Genomic DNA, 23,922 nt, shown 5'->3' on the forward strand with positions numbered 1-23,922 from the left:
TTCTATCAGATTGCAGAAATAAAATGACAGAAATAAAGTCAATAAATTGGACAATCCAGCAAAATTGTATTATAGTATTTATAGAACTCCGTATTGAACAAGTTTAATGCGTTATTTTCTCTATATGCATGATACTCTTCAAAGGGCCCCATGACAATGCTGCAACCTCTCAAATAAGCTTAACTGGTTACCATTATTCAAGGAGGGTCCTTCGGTTCTGATACCTTTCCCTTCATACACACAAATGTCTCTGGGAGTGCATCTCATCAGTGTATAACATGGTGCCTTCTTTCCAGTGATTTTCAGTAGAGTGCTGTTTATGTACTAGACTGAGAACTCTCATTCTTCAACTCTACTTGAAAAATGAAATGCTTGCAAATTCCCCTGAACCCTGAGCTTGACCACTGAGTTGAGTAATTGCCTAAAGAAACTGCTGTTTCTAATATCCTCATTAGACACTAAGTAGGAATAAAAAAATCTCACAGGACCTGGCAGTGAATGGTCCAGCTGAGACCAACTTCTTGGAAATACTTAACATATGAAGCCATAGGAAAACAATTTTCAAATGTTTTCTGTAAAAGGTTCACTAAGGGACCATTAAGGAAATGCAGCCCTGCACTGCATACCACAGGCCTGGACTAAAACCCTGCTCTTTCAAAGAACACCCCGGGTCATTCTCAAGGAAAGTACTTTGAAGCAGCACTCTATAATAAAAATATAATAGGGGATACACACACACATAAGTAGCTATATTTAAATAGTTAAAAATATTTATTTTTACAAATGTACTCTTCAGTATCTGCTATATGCTTTGTAATTGTAGCACTCCTTTCAATTTTGAATCAGCACTGTTGTAAGTACTCAGTGACTACCCAGAACTAGTGATTACTGAGTTAACTAGCAGGGGTAGGAGAGAATTGCTTTTGAACCTAGTAGATAAGCCTGCAGTGTGGGAAGGATGAAATGCAATCATGTGATTGTATAAAAAGAGGTTTCAATATGCTGGATATTGGCTAAATTTGTGAAGCGTGTATTATAAAATCTACGCAGCAGTAATATGGGTTAAATATGCTGAGTGCTTGATAGAAACAGTAAACAGTCTGGCTTGATCAGTTGACTTGCAGAACAAGAGACATAACTGGTTTGATATGGTCTTGGAGCCCACCTGCCCGCCAGTGTCCTCTCCAACAAGGTAATTATTTTTAGGCAATTAAATGAAGCCCATGTTCTTTCTAATGATAAAGTACCGTACATGTTCAGGGGACTGTATTACATAAGGATATTACAAAATACAACTTAGGAGGAGCTGGATAATATTTATATATTAATTATTTATGCCAATTGACCTCCTCCTCAAAACAAGCACCTTTGGAATAGGATGTTTTAGAGAGCCAGGTTTAAATATTGCGTATTATGAAAATGTGGATACTTTACATTAATAGCTTTTTTTCCCAGCAGTTTCTTATTTCTTCAGATTAGTGATTTCTTTTCTCTTGAGGCAATAAGAAACATTATAACTAATGACATAAAAATATTTACTGATGATTATTTATCATTTTAAATATGTGAGTGTTATAGAAAATTACTAAACTAGCCTAATACACAGTGCAACTCTGAGTGTGGCAGGGCAGGATTCCTAACATTCTCATTTGTTTAAAGAAGGTTATTTGTCAAAGTTTATTTACTCTTCTTCTCCCTTGCTTCCTGAACGCGTGATATGAACATCTTCATTTATTTTAGTTCTAACCTGGTTGATTAAAAAAGGATTCCCTTTGGTTTTAATAGTCCTGAATATTCGAAGATCAATTGTCACTATTAAATAAAAATAGTTTACCCTTTGAGGGTTTTCAAAGACCAAAGAAAATATTTAAAATGGAAAACATTTGTCTTCTGTTATTACTGTCTTGGTCTGGATTGCAACAGATCTTTACTTTTTTTTTTAATTTTATTTAAGGGGGGAAAAACAGAAAAAGGGTACAAGTTATACAGAATTTCAAAAAAATAAACAGTAGGAAAATCACTAGTTAATAGATTACATATTGTCATCTTAGAAATAGTTGTTCAAGTTACAAAATTAAAGCATATAAAGTGAACATTCAAACGGTGAGACTATAAACAGTGCCGTTCAAAGATCCAAACAAAAATTCAGTTAAATAGTTATCTATCTTATAAGCTTAAATATACATGCAGTTAAATCCTTTAGAGCACTTTATTGTCCTCTTTTTTACAATGACAATTACACATTTTGGGTTTTATTACTCTCACAGTTCTTATTACTTGTTTTTGAAGAGAATAAAACCAAATATGACATAACAAAACAGAGTCAGTCAAATCAAAAGGATGAACATAGTACATAATGTAAAAACAGAATACAACATGATCAACAACGGTTACCATAATGCCTCTTGCTATCTTAAAAAGAATTGCCTATCTCATCAGTTATAATAAAATTGAACAACAGTAAAGAACAAAACCAATAAAACCAAAACACTGGAGACATTACAGGACTTCAAAATAAGATAATAGTCAAACCGGAACGGGCATCATAGTGAATCTTACTGTCTTCACAGTTGTTGCCTATACTCTCAAACTTGGTGCTATCAAGCAAAACAGAATAGAGGAAAATCAGTCAAAACAAGATGGTGAGAGCAATTCAGGGTTTCAAATCAAGTTAATAGGGAATCAAAGTGGGCTACTACAATATATCTTGCTATTTTTTATTTATTTTTCCCTTAATTAAAAAGATAAAAATAAAACAAATAAATAATAAAAATAGGAGATGAGATAAAAGAGGACATAACAACAAAACAGCACAGGTCAGCACATAACCATTTAAGCAAAATAGTGTTTCACCACAAGATATCCCGACATAAAAGTAGTTACCATAGTGTCTCTTTCCTTGAAATCTTTGAGTATAACTTGGTAAACTGTAGCATCAAACATAACAGATCTTTAGATTAAGGCAACAAGTACTTTGAAAATTCAAAGTCAGTTGTAAAATACAGAATGTAACCAAACACAAAATCAAGTATCCATGTTATTTCTTTCAGTTATTAGGAACAGAATCAACTTACTGGAGCCTTATTTATCTATCATTAAAATGAAACTACGTACAATCAGAATGTTCCAAACTTGATTACTCACTTTAATGAGAAGGGCATAGATAAATGACAAACAGCAATTTAAGTATATTATATTTGGCCTAAAAGACATTATGGCTTTATTTTCTTATTCTCAGTGTACAATGATTAATCAGTGAGTTAGGGTGTCTTATTTCCTTCTTAGAATTTTGTGATTCAGAGAAAGTCAAATTAGAGTTAAAGTGTTGGGTAGACTGTTCATCACAAAGATCGCTGCATAAAAAATTCAGAGGAAACATCTTGAATGCCAGGAGCTTCCTTAAATTAGTTATATGAGGTCTTCTCCTGATGTAGAAGACAGCCGTGGAGGCTTAGAAACATCTCTTACTGTTGAGGGTACATTCATTACCACATCAGTAAATCACTGTTTCGCCAAGTACAGCTGTTACTCAAGGGTATAGCTGTCTAGTCAGAAGCAGGAAATATAATCCCAGAGTGCTCTGTCAGCCTGGGATTTCAGGATCAGTTTTGTTTTTGATCTTAGTATTTCTCAAATCCCTTTTCATTAATGATGAAATAGCGTCTCAATAGCCTCAACTACCATTTGGAAGAGAAAAGAGAAGATTAAACTGCTCACATCCTAGTAATTTGATCTCTAAGTATCTTCTTGCTTTATCATATATACTTCTATTTTGGTAAATTTAGAGAATTTAAGCATTAATTTTCTGTGTAACCTTTATGTTTTGTAATGCAATTAACCTGAAATACAAGAAAAAACTAACCCCGAAAAAATAGAGGCTTAAAAAGGAAGGGTGCTACCCTATGTATGTAAGAAATTTCACACAATTCACTTACATCTAGATTTTCTGGCAGAACTGTTTCTTCTCATTTAATACATAGTTGTAGCAAATACACTTATTTTTATATCCCTGGCTTGGTTCAAGCCGTCAATTAGGATCTGAACACATAGCGTTAGTAAGATACATATTCTATTGTCAGTAGTAAATAATACCCAAATGTAAGGAAAACATGTAAGTGAAAGAGAGAACCATTATATGCATCCATGAAGGTAATATACATCCATAACATCGGATGATATGGGTGAGCATAATTAGTATTACTCAAGAATCCCTGGTCTGTATTTATAACAACTATGAATCTTTGTGTAGGCTGTAAGGGTTCAAGTTGATATGGAAAATATTTTAGAAGACTTCCACTCAAAAATGGTTAAATGTGTGCTTAATGAATGTTTTATCATAAAGAGTTAATATTTGTGAGAATTCATGGGGCATCTAATTTTAAATAACTATTCAAGGACATACTGTTATCAAGTGTTTATAGCTTATAATTTACCCTATTGGGTTTATCTGTGCAACAGTGCTTATTCAATTTTTGACTGCAGATTTTTCAAAGACATAAAAGTAGATATTATTGTTACGTCTTTATATGACCTTGAAAGAAATGAAGTGTGCAAATGAAATTTGTTAACTTTGAAATACCGTAAGTTTCAGTAGATTTTTATTGTTCTATGGGATACGTACTGAAGTCAAGTGCTACTTAATGGGCAATAATGAACCAACTGAATGTTTGCCCTTTTATCACATCTGCATCCTTGCATATGTGATCTGCCTGAGAAGTGTCTTGGACAAGTTAATAGGACACTGAGCAAGAATTCAGGTACTTGTGTTCATGCGAGAAGGAGAGTTGAAATGGCACTAGGGAGCTAGGGTGTCTCATTTCCTGCACATTATTTCTGGAAAGTACCTAGGATGATAAACTTTAGATTATGCTGTTGGCCAGCCACCTTGAAAAAGCCCTCTTATACTGATACTCAGATCTCATTTTACTACTTCAAATGTGAGCCAAAAAGACTTATCAGAGGCATCTGGTGGCTCGTGCATTATGTTCATAGCCTTCTGGCATGGAATACAGGTTATAAAATGTTCTCAGAAATTTTTCTTTAACAATCTCAATTTATGTTGTTTTCATTGGTTTGTTTTATTTGGTACCCTTAGACCCTTCTGTACAAAGTTCTGCTCTTGCTGATACTGTACTTTCTTGGGCTTCAAATTAGAGATTCTCTATGGGTTCACCGAATTAAGGTTTTGTTTTCATGATTGCATTTTCTATACATTTTAATGTTCATTTTGAGGATCTAATTGTAAAATCTAAAATGTCGAGGAAAACTAAGTTTAAGTAGTCGTGTGTGCTTATATGTAGATATTGCACACAATTTAACCATTTACTCTGTTTTCCAGTGAGAGTATGAGGAGTGCAGGTGTGAAAGGGTGAGGGAGGATTTAATGGTTGACAGAGTAAAAGAAGGTACCAAAGGATTTGTGGCAATAATGACTTCAGATGTTCAGGTTAATTAATTAGTTCATCCCCCACTTGTTGTTAGTGCTTTACTAGAAGGTAGTCAGCTCTGTTTAGCCAGTGAATCAGTCAGAGGGGTGGGTCAATTATCCAACTTGCATATTTATAATTGGGAGACAGTGGGAAGGAGATAAATTGCCTTGAGACAAAAAAGAGAACCAATGACGCCTGCTAAGAGACGCAAGTGGGCTTAGAAAAGACGTCACAGGAAAGAGAGGCTTAGGAAGGTGTCCCAGAGGGATGGATGCTTCCCTTTGAAAGTAGGAAAAAGAGAAACTGATTCTAGTGAAAAGGGCCCTCTGATTGTAAAAATGGCAATATATCTCAAGTAAGATTTAGTATTAGAATTACAAAATTTAAGAGTTTCTCTATGTAGAATTTTGAAATATGCAACTGAAATTCAATGCTAGATTACTGTTTTCCTTTCTTTTGTAAGAAGTGATTTGCCTAACACCTTATCATGTGGTAATAGCAATGGTGTATGTTTTAGAATTAAGATTTTTATGATGCATGCATTAATGTATGGAAGAAAAACATAATTTTTAAGTCTATTTAATTAAGGTACTGGTGTATTTATAAATGTCATAGAATGTTTTACTTGTAGAAGTACTATATTATAGAAAACAAACATAGAAGATATCTATTTGTACCTACAAGAGTGTGGGTATACATCAGTAAAAGAACAGCTTCTTTATACAGGAAAAAGTCAAGAAGAAAACGTTATATTTTAGAAATACATTGGACAGAAAATTATGAAGAAATTTTTTCTAGACTACACCTGATTCATGTGTTGTGATAGTTATTGCCTCTTTAATCTTTAATCCCATGTTTTAGAATAGAACTATATTTTGGAATTAATTCATTTCAATTGTGAATAAGTGTATAAATGTACTATCCAAAATGGTCCTACACCTATGAAAATATATGCATGAAGTTTCATCTGAAATATCCATTTTAGTTATGTGCAAAATATTCTTTGGGCGAGTTTGACATATAGCATGTTTTATTGATGTAATTCTCACCATTTTGTAATTCCATATTAGGTTTTAAAAATAGTAGTGGAGTGTAAATAACTTAGCCATTAGGAATTCCCCTAGTAATACCATATGGCCACTCAAATGTTCATAATATCTTTTTCCTGAGCAGCTAAGATTACCACTGTCGTACATTTAATGATACAACATTTAGGTATGGATTTGTTACAAAGGAAGATGAATTAAGCTTCTTGGGAATGTAGTTTTTGTTTAATATGTTCTCAGGTAAGAATTAGCAGTCTGCAGTCATCCACTTTCAACTATGATCTAATGGGAACTCTAGAGCTAAATAAGAACAGGGGTGATTAGCCTTTAGTTAGTAGCAACCCCTAGGGAAAGCTTCAGTGCTGCAGGAAGTGAAGGCTAATGATTCATCAAGCGGTAAACTTGCCTCTGAGAGATTAGCGAACGGGCAACTTCACAGCTCACAGTGCTGCCTCTTTTCTAACCACTCTGAGTTTTGCTACAGAAGTCCAAAGGGCATTTTAAAAAGAGGACAGGGTTGGTAGCAAAACTGTGAAGATCTGTTTGAAACTCAGACTCAGATACAAATCTTCCTTCCATTTGGGGTAGGAATCCTTAGAGGCTCTGCCAACAATCAGGAAATCCTTGTCTCCCAGAGGTACTGAGTTCAAATGAGTTTTAGAATTTAAACAAAACAGTAAAATCAGATCCTGCTTCTGAGGCATACTGAGGTATCTACCTTGTGGTTTGGAGCACTGAACTAGAAACTTGAAATAATTAAAAATTTTTTTAGAAAATCTTCTGTAGTGCCCATTAGCTTCTGCAGAATGGAAAATTAGTACTGTTGCCTTAAAACCACTAAAGGAGCTGGCAAATTTCCAGTTTGTGTAACTCAACTCTTTTCTTTCAATGGTATAGTTTTATCAGTTGAAAATGATATCCACTGTTCTTTCTCAGAGAAGGTTGTTTAATAATCTTTTCATAGTCATTGTTATTTAACAATGTGGTATTCAGAATCAATGTGACATTCCAAAGGTAAAAGGGATATTTAAAAAAAAATTTTACCCTATTTTTGGCTCAGATATTCTTCATTCATATATAAATCTGTGGCTATCACTTGAATAAATCTAATAGTGTGCATTAATTAATGAATAAAACTATAAAGGTTTGGCACGTGTGTCTTGCTCACTCTGTTCATTTTTGTCTAATTTAAAAATTGCATATACATTTACTAAGTTTATTGGCTATTATCATTAGTATGTTTACATCTTCAGCTGACATTTGCTTATGACTAGAAATGTCAGAACTTTTTAAAATGGGGGAAATTAGAAATTACATTTCTTACATAGATTTTCAGGGACAAAATCAAATTTAGGAGGTAGTGATAGTTTCAGCAGTTAAAAACTGTAGAATTTTTACAACCCAATCAATCTAGTATTGATTAGCCATGATCGTGTTTCCACTCCCATACATTATTTAAAATAATTGAACATGATGAGGAACACTGTTGAGGGTCAAATAAATGTTTTCATAGCAATTACTAGCAGACATTTCCTTTCCGATAAATTCCTTCAAAATACAAGCCAGGTTGGCATGTAACTCAGTACAGATGAGTCAAGTTGTGAGCATCTACATATTTCTGGAGAAACCACTTGCAGAGGTGCAGGCTTGCCCGCACCAGGACTTCCGGTGCACAGAGAGCATCCAGCCACATTTGCCTCTGGACCCCACTGACTTGGCTGCAGCACAGCCCCTTAGGCCCTGCTGCCAGATCAGGTGTGGAGGAGCTGTGGAGCTGTCACTCCGCATGGCTTCCTGCAAGTCAGCTATCTCCTTCCCATCTGTGTGGATATTCTTTCATGCCTCTTAGCTGGCATAGAATATATTTGTCTGATAAGCCTCCATTTGACCTTAAGATTTCCCAGGTTTCAACTCAAAGCAAAATTTCTTCATGCATGCATGTGCCTTTAGTTATGTGAGTTATTATGACATAATTCTTTGAGTTCTTTTAAGATATACTCCACCATGCATGTTAGCATCCATTTATGCATTGGCCTTCCACTTTGGAGGGTCTTAAATCATTCAGAACTACCATAATGCAAGAATTATTTGCTTTGAAATTTAAAAGACCAAATGTAAAATTGCTTATATGTATAACTTTTATTTTGCTTCACTTTTTTATAATTCTCTTGAGAAGTCACTGTTCATCTGCATTTACCTTTCAGTAGGAATTTATTCAGATAGTTTTATTGTTAATATTTGGGTGAGCCATCCAGCAAAGCCAGGCATAGATTAAATAGGTGATGCTTTTTATTCCATAAACATTTTTTCTTTAGCTAATGCTTGGTTATTTATGCTTTGAACCACTAATTGGCATTTTCAGCAATATTCCTGTTTATGCAGCTAAAATTTAGCTCAAAGCATCCAATCCTGCAGGCTTTTCACTTACAAAACACCCATTGAATTTATTAGGAGCAGTGTACTCCTGATAGCTACTAACACAGGCGTGGTGGGTACTCTTGAGTTGAAAAATGAAAAGACAGATGATTCAGGAACACCATGCTCTGATTAGAGGGCCATTTACAGCTTCCTCTGTTCACAGAGTAACATCACTTCATGTTCTGTTTTCAAACAAGTAATATTTGTTCTAAAAGGAGATTCCTTTAGTGCACTAAGTTCCAGTTGTCCTCCCATGAAACAATCCATCGAGTTTCCTATTTCTGCAAGGAATAAATTATTATTGCTTTCATGTATTTTGGCAATTTCTTTATTTATGGAAGTGTGTTTTGAAATGGTTTATCACTTTCTGCTTTTAAACATTAAGAATAGTAAGGGGTTCTTGGCCCTATTACCTGATGAATTTGTTATGGAAACTGGGATGAAGTAAATGGACAGGGAAATGTGTAACTCAGGTAAGAATAGAGTGCTCTGTGATAGCTAATACGTATCTGTCCTTTTAGGTTCCTTCTCTCCAGTGGTGCTAATTGAGTGCCGCATCAGCAGACTAATCTGGTTTAGAAGTTATAGTATCATCAGTGTTATGCTGTGTTTCAGGTGATCTTAAACTAGAAGCTGGTCAAAATTCTGATTAAACATATAAGATTGAAATGCAACTTCCTCCTTGAAAAATTCGAATATTAAAGAAAAAGGATCATTAAATAATTATCACCAGATCTTATTTGTTACAGCTGAAGCTATGCAAGGGACACTAAAAGGAAGGGTGGGAATATTGTATACCATTTATCTTTCAAAAACCATCACTCTGGGTGTGGTGGCACATGCTTGTCATTTCAGCACTCAGTAGCCTCCAGCAGGAGGATTGCTATACCTTTGAAGCTAACCTGGGCTACACAGTGAGTTCAAGGTCAGCCTGAATTGTACAATGAGTCCCTATTTCCAAACAAAACAAGTCATGATATACTACAAAATGTATCCTCACTTAGTGCAACTTATTTTTGCATGACAAAATGCCACAAGTGAAAAAGTAGCTTAGACTGAAATGAAATAATATAAAATGTAAACATTAAATTGGGTCTTCTCAGGGCTGTGAAGGTCATATGCCAGAACATGAGACTAACAATTCATAGACAAAATATATCAACTGAATGCTCTAAATAAGAAACTCATGCTATTTGATTGGTTTATTGTCACTACATGGAAATATTCCTTTACAGTCTTCTACATAATTTCTATTATTTTTTTTAAAGTACTTTTAACCTTGTTACAAAAAGCCTACCAAGTTTGAACAGTCCTAGCTAGATCTGAAAATGACTACTGCTAAACCAGGATTATGGGGAAACTTAGAAATTTTTCTTCATTATTAGCTAAACAAAACAAGACCATACACAGAAGCTCTTGCATTCTGGGACCCAAACCAAAAGCATTTAGCAATTTGGCTCTGCCTACCTTCAGAAAACCCATAATTTCATTCTAGGATCTGGACACTGTGATGCAGTCAGAGGATCCTAACAGTTAGGGAGGGCTTAGCAATTGCTCAGTTCTGTTTCTCTGGCACATAAGATCTAAATTATGTCTCTTGAGCTCTTTGCTTCTCACAAAAGAAAAATACATGGAAATTTTATACATAAATGCGATTTGCACTTGTTTTTAAAAATAAGATGCTTGAATTTAAAAAGTTGATGTATTGCACTTTCAAGATTTTAATTAATGGTATATTTTCTTTAATTTTTACAGACAAGGAATCAGGCAAATATGTAGTCCTTTTGTTTTTAATTGTGTAAATATTTTTGTTCACAATATACTTTATGAATTTTTGTTTAATAATAATGGAGTTAGCAAAATGCTAGAGAAGGGTCTATAGGTAGTCTTTATTTTTAACATTTTCGATAGCCATCTTAATAACACTAATAAAATGCTTTAATAATAAAAACCAAAATGAATATTTTTAATTAGCCCACTAGGTTTTCAGTAAGAGAACATAATTTAAGGCGCATTATTCAAAGATGAAGAAGACATGCAACCTAGTCTTTAACAATATATTAGAAATTCAAGATCTCTCCCTCCCTCTCTCCTCCTCTCTCTCTTCTAAACCCTTGCATTCTCTCTTCTTATACTGAAGATGATCTTTTTTAAAAATTCATTTTTTCTATCAACAAGAGGAAAAATAGGGCCAGAAATCAGTATATTATTGATTTTTACATTATGTGCTTTATTATATACAAAAATCTTCCTGATAGCCTCTGGGTAACAATCTTAAGTGACAAGGAAGGAGTCTGGTTCTAACTCAGTTTAAAGCTGTCACTTCTTCCCATCAGACACGTTCAGGAGAAAAGTATCATGAGACAGAAATACGCCTTTAGAGGGACAACCTTTCTTGTTAGGTGTGGTTTTTCTAAAGAAAAAGAGAGATTGTTGTATGTTAATAAGCCTGATAATGATAAATATGTAACATGTTCCAGAATTTGTGCATTTATTGACAGCATCCTGTATAGCTGTTAGTAACGTCCTAGATGTTTTAAAAGTATTTTTCCATGCATTATTTCATTAATCTTAATAATTTTCTTATCAAGGTAAATACTATGATTTACATTTTATACTGAGGAATTCCTGATAAATCTTGAGTTACACAGACAAAAGTCAAACTTATGCCTTATGATTTTTTTCCAGAACTTTTGACACTTAAAAACTGCCTCCATTCTGCCGGTTCCAGTGATAGTCAATAATGTGAAACATCAAAATTGATCAAATCAAACACTCCTATTGACCTTTATTTAGTGTCTTATGAAGTTTGCTTCATAATTACAGTTTTTTTTTTCTTCCTCTTGTCTCTGATTTGTCTGCTGGCAAATATATCACAAAGGAATGCAATAGGTTGCAAGTAATGGACTCAACATGGTAAAATGAGGTGTTTACTTTTTAAGTAAGATTGTAGAAACATCAGTCAGCATATTTCACTGCAAAATCATGATGCTGCTCTCCTGTGACCACCATGCTTAGTATTTGGTTTTCCTTTCATAATCAGAAGGGAGCTGCCATTTCCAAGTCTATTTCCATCTGTTTCAGGTAGCTACAAAGAAGAGGGATAAAAAGGGAAAGGAAAAACTTTCCTTGAACTCATTTGCTTTGTATTCTGGAAGGACGCCTATGCCTGTGTCTTATTGCCTAGAGCTGTGTCTAGGGCTTTCCCTGATGCACGCTGGGTCACAGATATGTTTGTTGTTAGCTTTGATGGCATAGGAAAACAAAAGACTGGAACATCTTATACTCACTGTCTTACTGGGACTGGAAGTAATAACTCAGGCCCGCTACCACATGCTGCTAAGTCTTCCCACACTCGTTGGCTTCACTAATGCTTTTTCAGCATTTTCTTTGCTCAATTGAATGACTCCAATTTCTTTTAACTCTCTTAATAGGATTGCCTTCCATCTTTTTTCTGACCTCCTGAGCCTCTTTCATTGATTTCTTCTGAATCCTTTTCTGTATATATACCCAAGAGGGTATATACTGACATACTCCCAAAAGAATACCTGAGAATCATCTTATTCTGTGTCCTTTCTTTGCATTTTATAGATAACACTGGAGGGACACAGTTGCATAGAAAGTTAGTGAACCAAATGTACTCTCCAAGCCTCCTAACTTTTTAAAGCTCTACTAAATAAGTTTTTGTTTTATATATGATGAAACTTAAGAGTGGAGTAAAACCACTGACATATATAAAATGTGTTTTACAGAAAAAAAATTTGACGTCTATCATCTAAATTTTATAGAATGCTAACATATGACAGGCAAGATAAAAAGCTCCATCTAAATCCTCAACTGTTTACTGTGTGTCTGCTCTGGGCTAAGCACTACAAAAGCCAGGGAAACACATGAGAACAAGAAAGAGAAGACTTTTGCCCTTACAGAGTTTCTGTCCTGGATATATTCTTATGTGTGTTGTTCATATAGTAAGCAGACATTTTTAAATGACTAGTCTGCATCCAGCCCTAAGTACTGGAGATGCAGTTCATTATGTGAAAGACAAGATTCTTGGTGTTACTGAACAGTGAAGCCAAAATCATCCTATGTTCTAAGGACATATGGGGAAGAATTCGGACCCCATCTTCCTCTTACTGATTTGTAATTAATTCAACAGCAGAACGCTTCCTCATATACATTTAATGATATATTTCTTAATTTGAGGATTAGAGTAGTTCATTAGCTTGTTTTTAATTGTAGTATATTCTTTTTTTGGCTTCTATGCAATCTAGCTGGATTTAAAAATATATCTAAATTTAAGTGGAAATTTATTGGACTCAATTTTAACAACTTTGACTCTTTCTGCCTTTATTCCGTTGTTTTATTGAATTGAACTTCAATGGAATCTTTTATTTGTCTAAGTCTATTTCTGTCTAGTAAGGAAGTTGAAATTGATCATGCCTTGACTTTGTGGGCCATCAGAGAACCATGACATTCCAAGGTATTGATTTTGTGGTGTTAAAGGGTGACAGATCTAGTGTTAAAGTGCTGAGAGAGAATTGGGTTTTGGATTGTACACCATAAGCAGTGTCAGCTTTTGCTGAGACATGACTAGCTTTTTAAAGTAATGTAGGGAGTTAAAAGTCTTAGATAATTTTTATTGTATAATCCTGGAGGGATTAATTTCAGCCAGAACTGTATAATTATGCATTTACGGAGAAAAAGTTCCACACATGATAAATATGCATACTACACATCTAAATATATACAACTCAGACTGTATTAGTATGTGTGTGCATGTTTATGTACACTTTGTGTTAAGAATATTCACTTATTCATAAATGTTTCCAGTTTGTGTGACTGAACCTTTCCAAAACACACTTACTTGGGACTTGTTAATAATAACAAGTTTAGTTGTTGTTTCTATACCTTTTTCCTTTCTATTAATTATTTTGAAATGTCTTTCTGTTGTGCTTTCTCTGTCTGTAAGGTCTGAATTATGGTTCCCACAATTCAGAAAAGCCAGAAGCCTACAAGTTTAAAGCTTGGAGATTTTTTGTTACCTTCTGGGACATAGACTGTTGACACATTATACTGTAACAGTTACTACACACACGAACTGAGGAAGAGTAACCATGTCCATCTTTCACTGTCTCATTTTTCCATGGGCTTATTTTTTTTTTCAGTTTGATGACCTTTAGTGAATACATTGAAAATAACAGTTTGATTACATGATTATCGTGCAGAAAATGCTACTGAACTAAGTCTATCTTTAGAAACTAATCAGAGGTGCACCCGATTCATGGACTTAAACCAATCCATCATAGTCATCTTTTAATTTATTTCCACATGTTCTTCCAAGTTCCCATTCTTGCCTAAGATTCTGACCTGCAAAGAAGAGTAGAATGCATTTTATAATGTATGTTTGTTCTATTTTCTAACAACGTAAGTATTTTGCTTAAGCAGATTTGCTAGGAAGTGACAGCTTTGAAAAATTGGACACAAGAGCTGCTGGAAGCATTTCAGTTCCAAGCAATCTAAATAGTGCAGAAGGGGAAAATGAAATATCACTGTGTTTTAAAGATGACAGTTTTGTCAAAGATTCCTTTTCAGTCTTTGGCTTAAAACAAATCGAGTAAATCAAGTATATATCTCTTCAGAATATGGAGGAATCAGGGAGGAAACTCACCTTCCTATGAGCATTTTTTCAGATGTTGGAAATAATGTCATTTTCTTTGCTTACTTTTGGTTTGGTATATTGGGGGCTGGGTCATGAGACTTTTCAATAACAGTAGTACCCTTAAGGTCACATAGGCTTAGCAAGTATATAATTATGTACACATATTGCTCGCTCTTCATAAATATGATTATTATTTGTTATGCAGTTTGGGGGGGCAGGTGGGAAGGAGTGTAGTTAATTGAAAATCAAAGATTAGAAGCTAAAAGTTTCTTAGGACATGTTAAAGTATGAACATTCATTAAAAATGTTTGTTTTGGGGGTGTATTTGGAAAGGTACAGCAAGTTTAAATAACCTGGCTTTAAGAATATTTACCTGTATTTGTAGAGGCAGAGACTATTATCAAGTTAAGAACAAAGACAGGAGGGTGAGACTTTGTGGGTTTAAAATTCCTGTGATTCCTTGATTTTAGATCTGAGATTTGGGATCAGTCAGTTTCTCAGATCCTGATACCCTTCTTTGTTGAATGTATTACTGATAGTATCTGCTTCCTGAAAACCTTGCCAGTAAGCTTCAAACACTCAAGAGAGTGTTAGCTATTCTCACTAATTGAAAACATTTAACTTGTGAGAAAGCCAAAAATATCAGCATAAAGTTTTTAAAAAACATAATACTTAAGATGAGTTAAAAACTCAAAATTCTCAGGAATTCTGAAATATGTAGTTTATGTTTCATTCAGTAGTAAAAGAATGTTAATCACGTTTTTTTAAAAAAGCATTGTTGAAATTCATTTATTGTAAATGTGTATTGTGTCTGTAATGTACATTGGAAATCATATGATAATCACCAGTAATTTCTCACTTTCAGATGCCATACACAGTCAGTAGATGGTTTTGGGATTGCAGGTCATTCTCAGTTGTGATGCTGGCATTAGAGATAGCAGTAAATGCTAGTATAATTTAATTATAATTTTTCCCACTCACCTTTAGCAAGAGTAAGGAATTTCAGTATGGTCACTGTTTCAAACTTTCATTTAGTATGTTACATTTATTATATTCTTGTTCATTTTTGTGTTTAATTTGTCTCTTATTAAAGAGATATCTGTAGCCTGACATTATCTGCATTATAACTTGATCCAATCCATAAAACCCCCGGATTCATTACAGTATATATTATTTTAAAAACTTACAACATGATTTATTTATGCACTTTACTTCATTTTAGAGCCTATTGGCTTTTCATATTAATAGGATTGTCATTTTTATGTATGATCGACTTCTTGGTATAAGTTGGCTCTGAGCCATAATATCATCTATCCTTTTAACTCTTTGGAAACATTAACTTATTTTCACTGCATTAGTGCAGACTTAATTTTATTTCATGTCCAAGATGACAAAGGTCACTTCATTAGGCACCTCACTTGCCTTTCTTCCCCTGTAGTCTTTTGGTATCTTAGGCTAAGTATCATAAAAAAATGTTCTGCTTCCATTAACAAAAAGTGAGTAGAGAAGAAAAAGCCAATTATTCGCAGCACATAAAATCCTTATGATAATTTGGTAGACTTTAATTAAACTAATACATCACACTGCACTTATAAGACAAAGGATAAAGAGAGAGAAGCAAATTGTCTCTTTCTTTCTGTTGAGAAACACCATATTGCTTTGTGATTAAGCTTTTTAAGCCTTGTGACCTATTTTAAAGTGTAAGATTTGCAGTCTTCTTCATGTAATAGGCATATTAAGTATATTAACATCTTTATGTGGTATTGATTGAAACCACCTTCAAAATTTGTCATACGAAACTATAACAAAGCTTGGCTTAAAATAATTTTTATTAACTTCTTTTGATTTTTCAAATAAAGAGAATGTGAAAATTTATCCCACATATAAATATATTTATGACAAAGAATGTTGTTTTGGTATTTAGTATAGTTGTATTTCTTGCATTACATTTTTCTTTTTCATTTGCTTGTCAACTGATAGTGGTAATGTAAAGTCCACTATCAATTAAATGGGTGTCTAAGTTTAACACCTGTGCTGCCTGAATTTTACACCGGGGTAAACTGGGGTTAGGTAAACTGGGGTTAAAGACCAGAGGTCTTTATTGAAATAGTCACATCTTTAAGTCTTCAAATTCTGTCACCTCTCTGGGTTTCAGAAATTGTCACTGGAAAAAGGTTTAACGTGGTAGAGGCAAAATCCAGATGGCATCCTTATCTCTGAAATAACATTTGTGCATTGGTTATTCACGAAATTACCCTCTGTGCACTAAAATCAATATGTAAATATATTCATGTCAATCTTTAAATCAGCGTCTTAGTATTTGCAAAAGTATTTGTGGAAAAACTTCTGCAAATTTCTAATTGTCAGGAAGCATAGATTTTTGAAGCTGGTTTACCACAAATCACTTTAACATAGAATCATATTTAACATAGAAATTAATCTTTTATCAGCCAAAGGGATCACATAATCACTGTGCCAATTCTCACCTTTTAAATGTATCCTTTCAAAAGCAGGAAGTCAGTTGGTTAAATCTGCACATTTTGTCTTATCGCACATGTACATTTTCAAGTCTCAGTTAATTCCTCAGACATTTATTATGTTTGTCTTTAGTGGATCAAACTCTTAGTGGGTTTATGCATCACCTGGAAACAATTTGACTGCCTTCTAGGCCCATTTGTGAGTATTCAAGGCTCCCCAAGTAGCTCTCAATTTTTCAGGCACATGATTGCAATTTCAGTGGCATTTAAGGACAGCTGAGCTTGCTATTCACTTCATCTTCTCATTAACATCTAGTCCCTGTTTCTCTCAGCAGCTTATTGCTTTGGCACATGCATACTAGCCAGCATTGCTTTTGTTTCCAAAGGTGGCTAATATCATGGTCCAAAGAGGATAATGATGATAGTTTAAGTTTGTGTTATTTTGCACGTTTATTACAAGTGTTAAGAAATGCCCTAATGCTCAGCTTTGGCCAAATTTAAGTGAAGCCTTGAGATGGGGTCCATTCTGCTTATTTAGCTGATAGGAACATTTGAATTGATCTTCATACCTCTTTGACTCAGAAAATGTGATATGTAAAATTAAAGCAAGAAAATAAAATTATGATCTAATATATAAATGATTTAAGATTTTATAAAAGGGTGTTCTTGCGTAGCAGTCTATAAGGACTTTATTACATTAGTGTTCTCTATATAAATAGCTGTTTCAGTGGCAGACTCTATCTTCTTGCAGTTAATGACTTAATTTTCCTATACATTTGTAATTGAGGGAGAATTTTGTTTTATTTTTCCTATTACACTGGTTCCTACTATATGTGACTTTGAACTAAATAAAAAAAAGTACGGAAAACAACTCAGGACAAATTTGGAAGGAGATCTCCAAGGGGATTTCTCACAGCTTTCTGACCTCATTGCTTATCTTCTCACAAATCCCCCACTGCTGGATGCCATTTGCTCTTCTTTCCATGGATCAACAGCTTAGACATTTTTGAAGACCCAGATTTAAATTCCATTTAGGAATTTAAAATACTCTTCCTAGAACCCTCACCAGAGTTGCTTCTCAATTTGATCTTTCATAGTTTTACCTACCTAGCTCTTTCTTTTTCTCTCCAAGGTTACCAATTCATTTATTTTCATATATTTATGTATCTTTTGAAGAGATCTTCAAAAGATACATAAATATTTCCTGAAAACCAGGGCTGTCCCTGAGGTTGCAAGGCATTTCCTTCTATGCTATGTGTATGACTGGACTCTATAACCTTTGTCATTCTTTCTAACACTGAGATTCCATGCTTCTAAAAGGCAACTAGTCAATAAATATTGATTACTTTGCTATTCAACCTAAGTCATTCTGTTCCAAGGCCCCAAATTTGTCATATTTTGAAGTCAAGGCCAAGTACTTATTTTATTATCCTCTTTGCTTACATGGCCAACTGAATAGTTGACTAAGAATCTGAATCTCATTTTTTATAAGAGTTTGGTTGAAACTGTTGGTGAAAGTCTCCGTGTGTATGGGTGTGAGTGTTCAACATGTGAAAGGCGAGAGGGTTCAGGTTTCCTTTCCTACCATTTGGCAAAATTGATCTTGTTTCCTTTTATTTCTTTTATTTAGATAACTTTAAGGTATGTTGAATTTGCTTTTTTATATGCATTAATTTAAATATGAATAGATTATTTACATACTTATAATTTAAATAATTATGATAGAATATGATAAATGCATAGGCTTCTAGACGTGAGTTTAGCAGATTCACATATAATAATTTAGAAAACTCACCTAAGTTTGCTTATAATTTAGTTGCCTATTGTAAAATTTTTAAGTCATATCTTAAAAAAATATTACAAGCAAACATAGTGTAGCAGAAAAAAAATTTTTGATTAGGAGCCAAATCATGGTTTGAGGCTCTGATTTTACCACTTATCTATATAATTTTATATAAGAAGATTAAGCTCTCTGAACTCCAATCCCCTCAAATACAAAATGAACAAAATTATAAACCTTTCTTCACAAGGACTTTTCGAGGTTAAATTAGACATTTAAGTACAGTCTTATAATAAACATTGCAGGGAAAGAAAGATTTCTTTTCCTCACTTATTACTGGGTTTATGGTGCAAGCCTCTATCATTAAAGGTCAAGAAGAGAAAAACATACAAACTAATTTAATATACAAGTTTCACATATTTATTTCTTTTATTTCATAAGGAAAGAAAGACCTGAAGAAACAGGTAAAGTTTTATGCTTTTATGTCTAGATTTGATGGATGAGCTAAGGGTTATAAAGCGGGGAGAACTAAGTAAGGCCTGGTGGCTTAGGTTTTTGAGTATCCCTGTTTTTACAGAGATAAGGATGTGTGCTTCCTTCAGAACTGCATGCTTCTCAGCTATGCGTTATCCCTCAAGGGGAAAGTTATACTGCATGCTTTGGGGGGAAGGGCTAGACTAGATTAAGAGAAGAATTCCTGGTCCTTCTGTCTCCTTGAGTGCCAAGTACCATGTTTTGTGGTACAGTCTCCTGAGCCCCAGCAGGGTCTGCACAGGAGTTATAGTGATTAAAAATTATTGCCTTTTGTGGTTTTGATCCATTATTTATAGGAAGCAGAAGAAAATAAAAGAACAAAACATGATCTGGTACTGTCTTGCAGTCTTCTGCTTTCCTAAACTCTGTGTTTACTTTGTCTGGCTTTTCACTTCAAATGATTTTTCTAGTGTGGAAAGAAGGAACACAGGGTGGCCTGGCTCAGCTTCTGTTCTAGTCAGTTATGTTCTAACATTAATACCAACTTCCGGCTTCTAGACTAGGAGCAAACATCACTTTAGTTTTCTGTGTTGTGGAATACGCCTTGCTTCTCTTATGTTACCTTTAGCTTTCTTGACTATGAACGTTAGTCAAGGAAAAACAATGAATATCCATTGGATTCTTTTATATTACCAATTATAAGGAAAGATGTTCAATAGATACTTGCATTTAATGTATATTACTTGCATAGGTGATTGATTTCGTATTGAAACCTACCTTAAAATATAAGTGGAACATACACATACATATCCTATCTCTGTCTCTCTGTCTGCCTATCTGCCCGCCTGTCTACCTGTATATTTTTTTCTTGTTAGTTTATGGCCTGGAAGATTTTTAGAAACACAGGTAAAGAGCAAGTCTTTTCCTGTGTGAGTATTCTGTATAGTTCTGAGTCTATAGTGCTGTTTTCTAACTCAATTTCCTTCTGGCAGCGGTCACCTCCTGGTGATCATGAAGGACTGGAAAAAGGGATGAGTAAAGCTTTTACAGTTCAACTTTCTGTAGGTACATTTTTTAAATTAAACTCTTGCTTTGATTCAGTGTCTGAGTTAGGAAACGGAAGCTCAAAGAGGTAGACAGATAGGCTTGTAGGAGATGGTCCTGGAATGATCTAGCTTTATTGCCTTTGTGTGTGTGTGTGTGTGTGTGTGTGTGTGTGTGTGTGTGTGTTGCCCAGGTGATGGAATAAATTGGGGATAAAGCCTGAAAAGCAAAGACCGAGGCTGTTCCTCTACAACTTCACCTGAATTGGACTTGACAGAGATGAGTGGGCCTGATTTAGAGGAGCATATCTCCTCAATGGCAGTCAGCTGAAAATTGCTTCCCCTGCCATATTAATTAGCTGATTCACATCAAAGCAAACACATCCTGGGAATATCCATTTCACTGCAACCCTCACCAACTACCATTTCATAACTCCATTCCCGAGTAGCTCGTGATGAACTCAGTAAGTGATTTGAGATAAGCACTTTTGTTTCTAAACGTTAATCTTTAATGGTGAGGAAAGAATCTATTTTTCTTGGTTTTAGTGACAGGTGAATATTAGTACACAGCTGCATTTGTTCTGTGCATCAGAGCTTAAAACCACAAAAACAGAAGCTCACTATTAAGTAGTTAATTTATGAAATCAGAATTCGTCTTGTTTCCAAAGAACATTTTAATAAGAGAACTTCATTTTGTTGCATGGCAGGATGGTGAATATATTATTTAAATGTATTATATTCCTGAGTGTGCTTATCAATAAAAATTGTAATCCAGGGTTTCAAAATATAAAATGAAACATTCTGAGATCACAGATTCTTCTTCTAAAAAGTTGTTTTACTCTATTATTTATTTATTGACTACTTTTCAGAAAACTTTACATAGTGTCTTCCCTGTAAGAAAAGAGATTGATTGCTATATAGGAAACAGTAAAAAAAATGAAGCTCTGTAAAACATGTAGATTTTTAGAAATTATCAGAGGGATGGGATTAATAAATGCTCTACAAAATATTGTAATTCAAAAGCGGTATGATCCATAGTCCAGAGTTGTATGATAAGCAAAAGAAAGAGATGCCCACATAATTTCAGCTTTCAGAACTAGTTATCAGTGATGATATGATATGACATAGTATGGCTTACATATTTGTTAATGTACATTCCCTCATTAATCCAGTTATTTTATGAGTCACACATATGCAGATACTGAGAAGGAAGCCATAAATATACTGGGTGTGATGTTTGCCCTTATGGAGAACATTGTAGCTACTTTTGTAGGACACAGAAATTAAGTGACTACTACAGAAAAAAAAAAAACATTTGGGTAAATTTTTGAGAGTGATAATGTTATTTTTAATATAATCTTTTCTTTAAAATATATGCTTTCTTATTGTGACTTTTAAAATTGAGAACAAAATTATGTTCCTATATAGCACATGATTTAGTGTACATTATGCTTTATATTTTCAAAAAGTAGAACTTAATAAAATGAAATACATTACTTATACTTACAATACTTAATAAAATTGGAAATACATCATATATAATAAGAATACATTACAGGAAGACATAATGTTTTCTTGAGCTACCCTATAGCTGTAATGTTGCAGTTGGTTTACAAATAAAACACACAATCAAAAACTCTCTAATATTACCTTCCACTTGTGTATAAGGAACTTTGAAATGAAATGTGTAGTGATATGCTTTGTATAAGTTAAATTTCATCTTAAGCTAAAATTTAAATTGTGCACATGTGTGCCCTTTTTATTAGTTACGACATCCTACATTACTGTATGCTAACTTTTGGCCTCGTAGAAAATAAAAAAAAATCTTTTTTGAATACATAGAATGTAATTAATGATTAAGAAAATTTAAACACGCTTAAATTTAAATAGCTTATAACAATAATCAACTGTCAGAGTAACTTTAAATTATTTTGTGCTTTTGAGTATGAGCAATTAAAATTAGGTGTTACTGATTTATTATACCATTTTCTTTCAAAAGCAAGTTGATCAAGAGTTCAGGGGAAGAAATTATTCTTTTGTAGGCTTGCCTCTTATAGACTGATGTGTTATTACATTGGGAATTAGATGACTTCTTTCACTTTTCTGACTTTAGGTTGTAAACGTAAGAATTTTGGGTAGTAAGTGATATCATTTTTACTTCCTGAAAATGATTTGTTATCTTTTTTGGAAAAATTCAGATTTAAAACTTTTTCTAACATCATTTCCACTACCAATTGGACAGTGGCGCCTATGTCTTTGTGGTTTTTAAGACCACGTGTTCACAGAAATTAATTACTATTAATACTATTCAAAAATGACATTAGCATCTGTCTTGGTTACTTTACTCTCATTGCTGAGACAAAATAGTTGATGCCCAAAATGAAGGAAGGCAAGGTTTATTTAGCTCTCAGTGTTTGGAGATTTCAGTCCATAGTCAACAGGCTGCAAGGCGGGTGGCACAGCTAAAGAGCAACCCTCATGGCGGCCACAAGTGACAAGAGCAAAAAGAGCAAAAAGGAAAAATATACTTCCTTCTCTCCCTTATATTGTATGCTGGCTCCCTGCCCCTGGGTGGGTGCATCAGTCACACCACCAATTCCAGTGCTAGACAAAGAACCAATCACAAATGCTAGATTCAGTCACCTCAATGGCTGCATGAGGCTTTGGGGGAACACCTAGGCAGAAACCATAAGAGAGCCAAAAATTTTGGAGATGTATTTAGTATCATTTTTGTTTGTGAAAAATAAATAAGAAGTTGGAAAACGTTGTCTTTTAACAGTAATTTTTTAAAAAAATTATTAGTATGTGTGTGCAATATATTATGATCAGATTCACTGTGGGGAGATGGCACATCCCCTTTCCCTCCCTTCTTTTCCTCATCTCTCCATCTCTTGGTACGTTTCTCTTTTGCAAGAGATCCTGTTTCCTCTTGCCATTTTGCTGTTTAATTTATTTATATTTTGGGTTTATATAAGAGAATGAGTGGATTCTTTTTCATACAAATGACTCGTGTATTCCTCTTTATGGCAGCATAGTACATCGTTGTGTACAAATTCCTTATCTTCATTATTGATTCATGTGTTGATGGACAGATAGGCTCTTTCCAAGGTGCAACTTCTCAGTTGTATGCATATATCACTGTGATATGTCTTCAAATATTTCTAAAAGATACTAAGAAGGGAATAGCTGGGTCAGATGGAATTTCTAGTTTTAGTTGACATTGAAAGGTAGAGTAATTGTTTCTGAACGATGATCAGCCATTCATTTGTAGATAACCTGCAAATTGCCTGGATTTCTGTGAAGAGAGAATGAACAATCTAATGATTGTGTTTAAAGGCCAGACCTGCTTTGAAGGATGTGAACATTCAGGTAAATCTCACATCTCTGATCCAACTCCTCTCCTGACATTTTACAGTCTAGAAAAATGTGAACTCTAAAATACAATTATTTCAATTTTCAGTTAGCAATTTAAGCATGCTACCTGTGACATTTCCTGCATACATGGCATACATAGTGTTATGAGCTGTATTGGTTTAGATGCCCAAATGTTAAATGTAGTGAGAACTATTATGTCTCTGTGACTTCCAAAAAAAGTT

At 34.1% G+C, this 23,922-nt stretch overlaps 1 protein-coding gene across 9 annotated transcripts in view; it reads left to right on the forward strand.

The window, feature by feature from the left end:
* Positions 1–23,922, forward strand: part of Pcdh7 (protocadherin 7) — a 380,883-nt gene that overhangs the window by 38,111 nt on the left and 318,850 nt on the right. Inside the window, exon 2 of one of the 9 annotated variants that reach the window (XR_010044640.1) lies at positions 1–23,695. This exon is cut by the window's left edge and continues 28,142 nt beyond it. The exons of the other annotated variants lie outside the window; for them this stretch is intronic. The gene's annotated coding sequence lies outside the window, so the exon portion shown is untranslated. The remainder of the gene's footprint in view (positions 23,696–23,922) is intronic. 9 annotated transcript variants of the gene reach the window in all.

The sequence above is a fragment of the Cavia porcellus genome, unplaced genomic scaffold, assembly GCF_034190915.1.
Source record: "Cavia porcellus strain 051 isolate PalLab524CR breed Dunkin Hartley unplaced genomic scaffold, mCavPor4.1 scaffold_30, whole genome shotgun sequence".
NCBI lineage: Eukaryota > Metazoa > Chordata > Mammalia > Rodentia > Caviidae > Cavia > Cavia porcellus.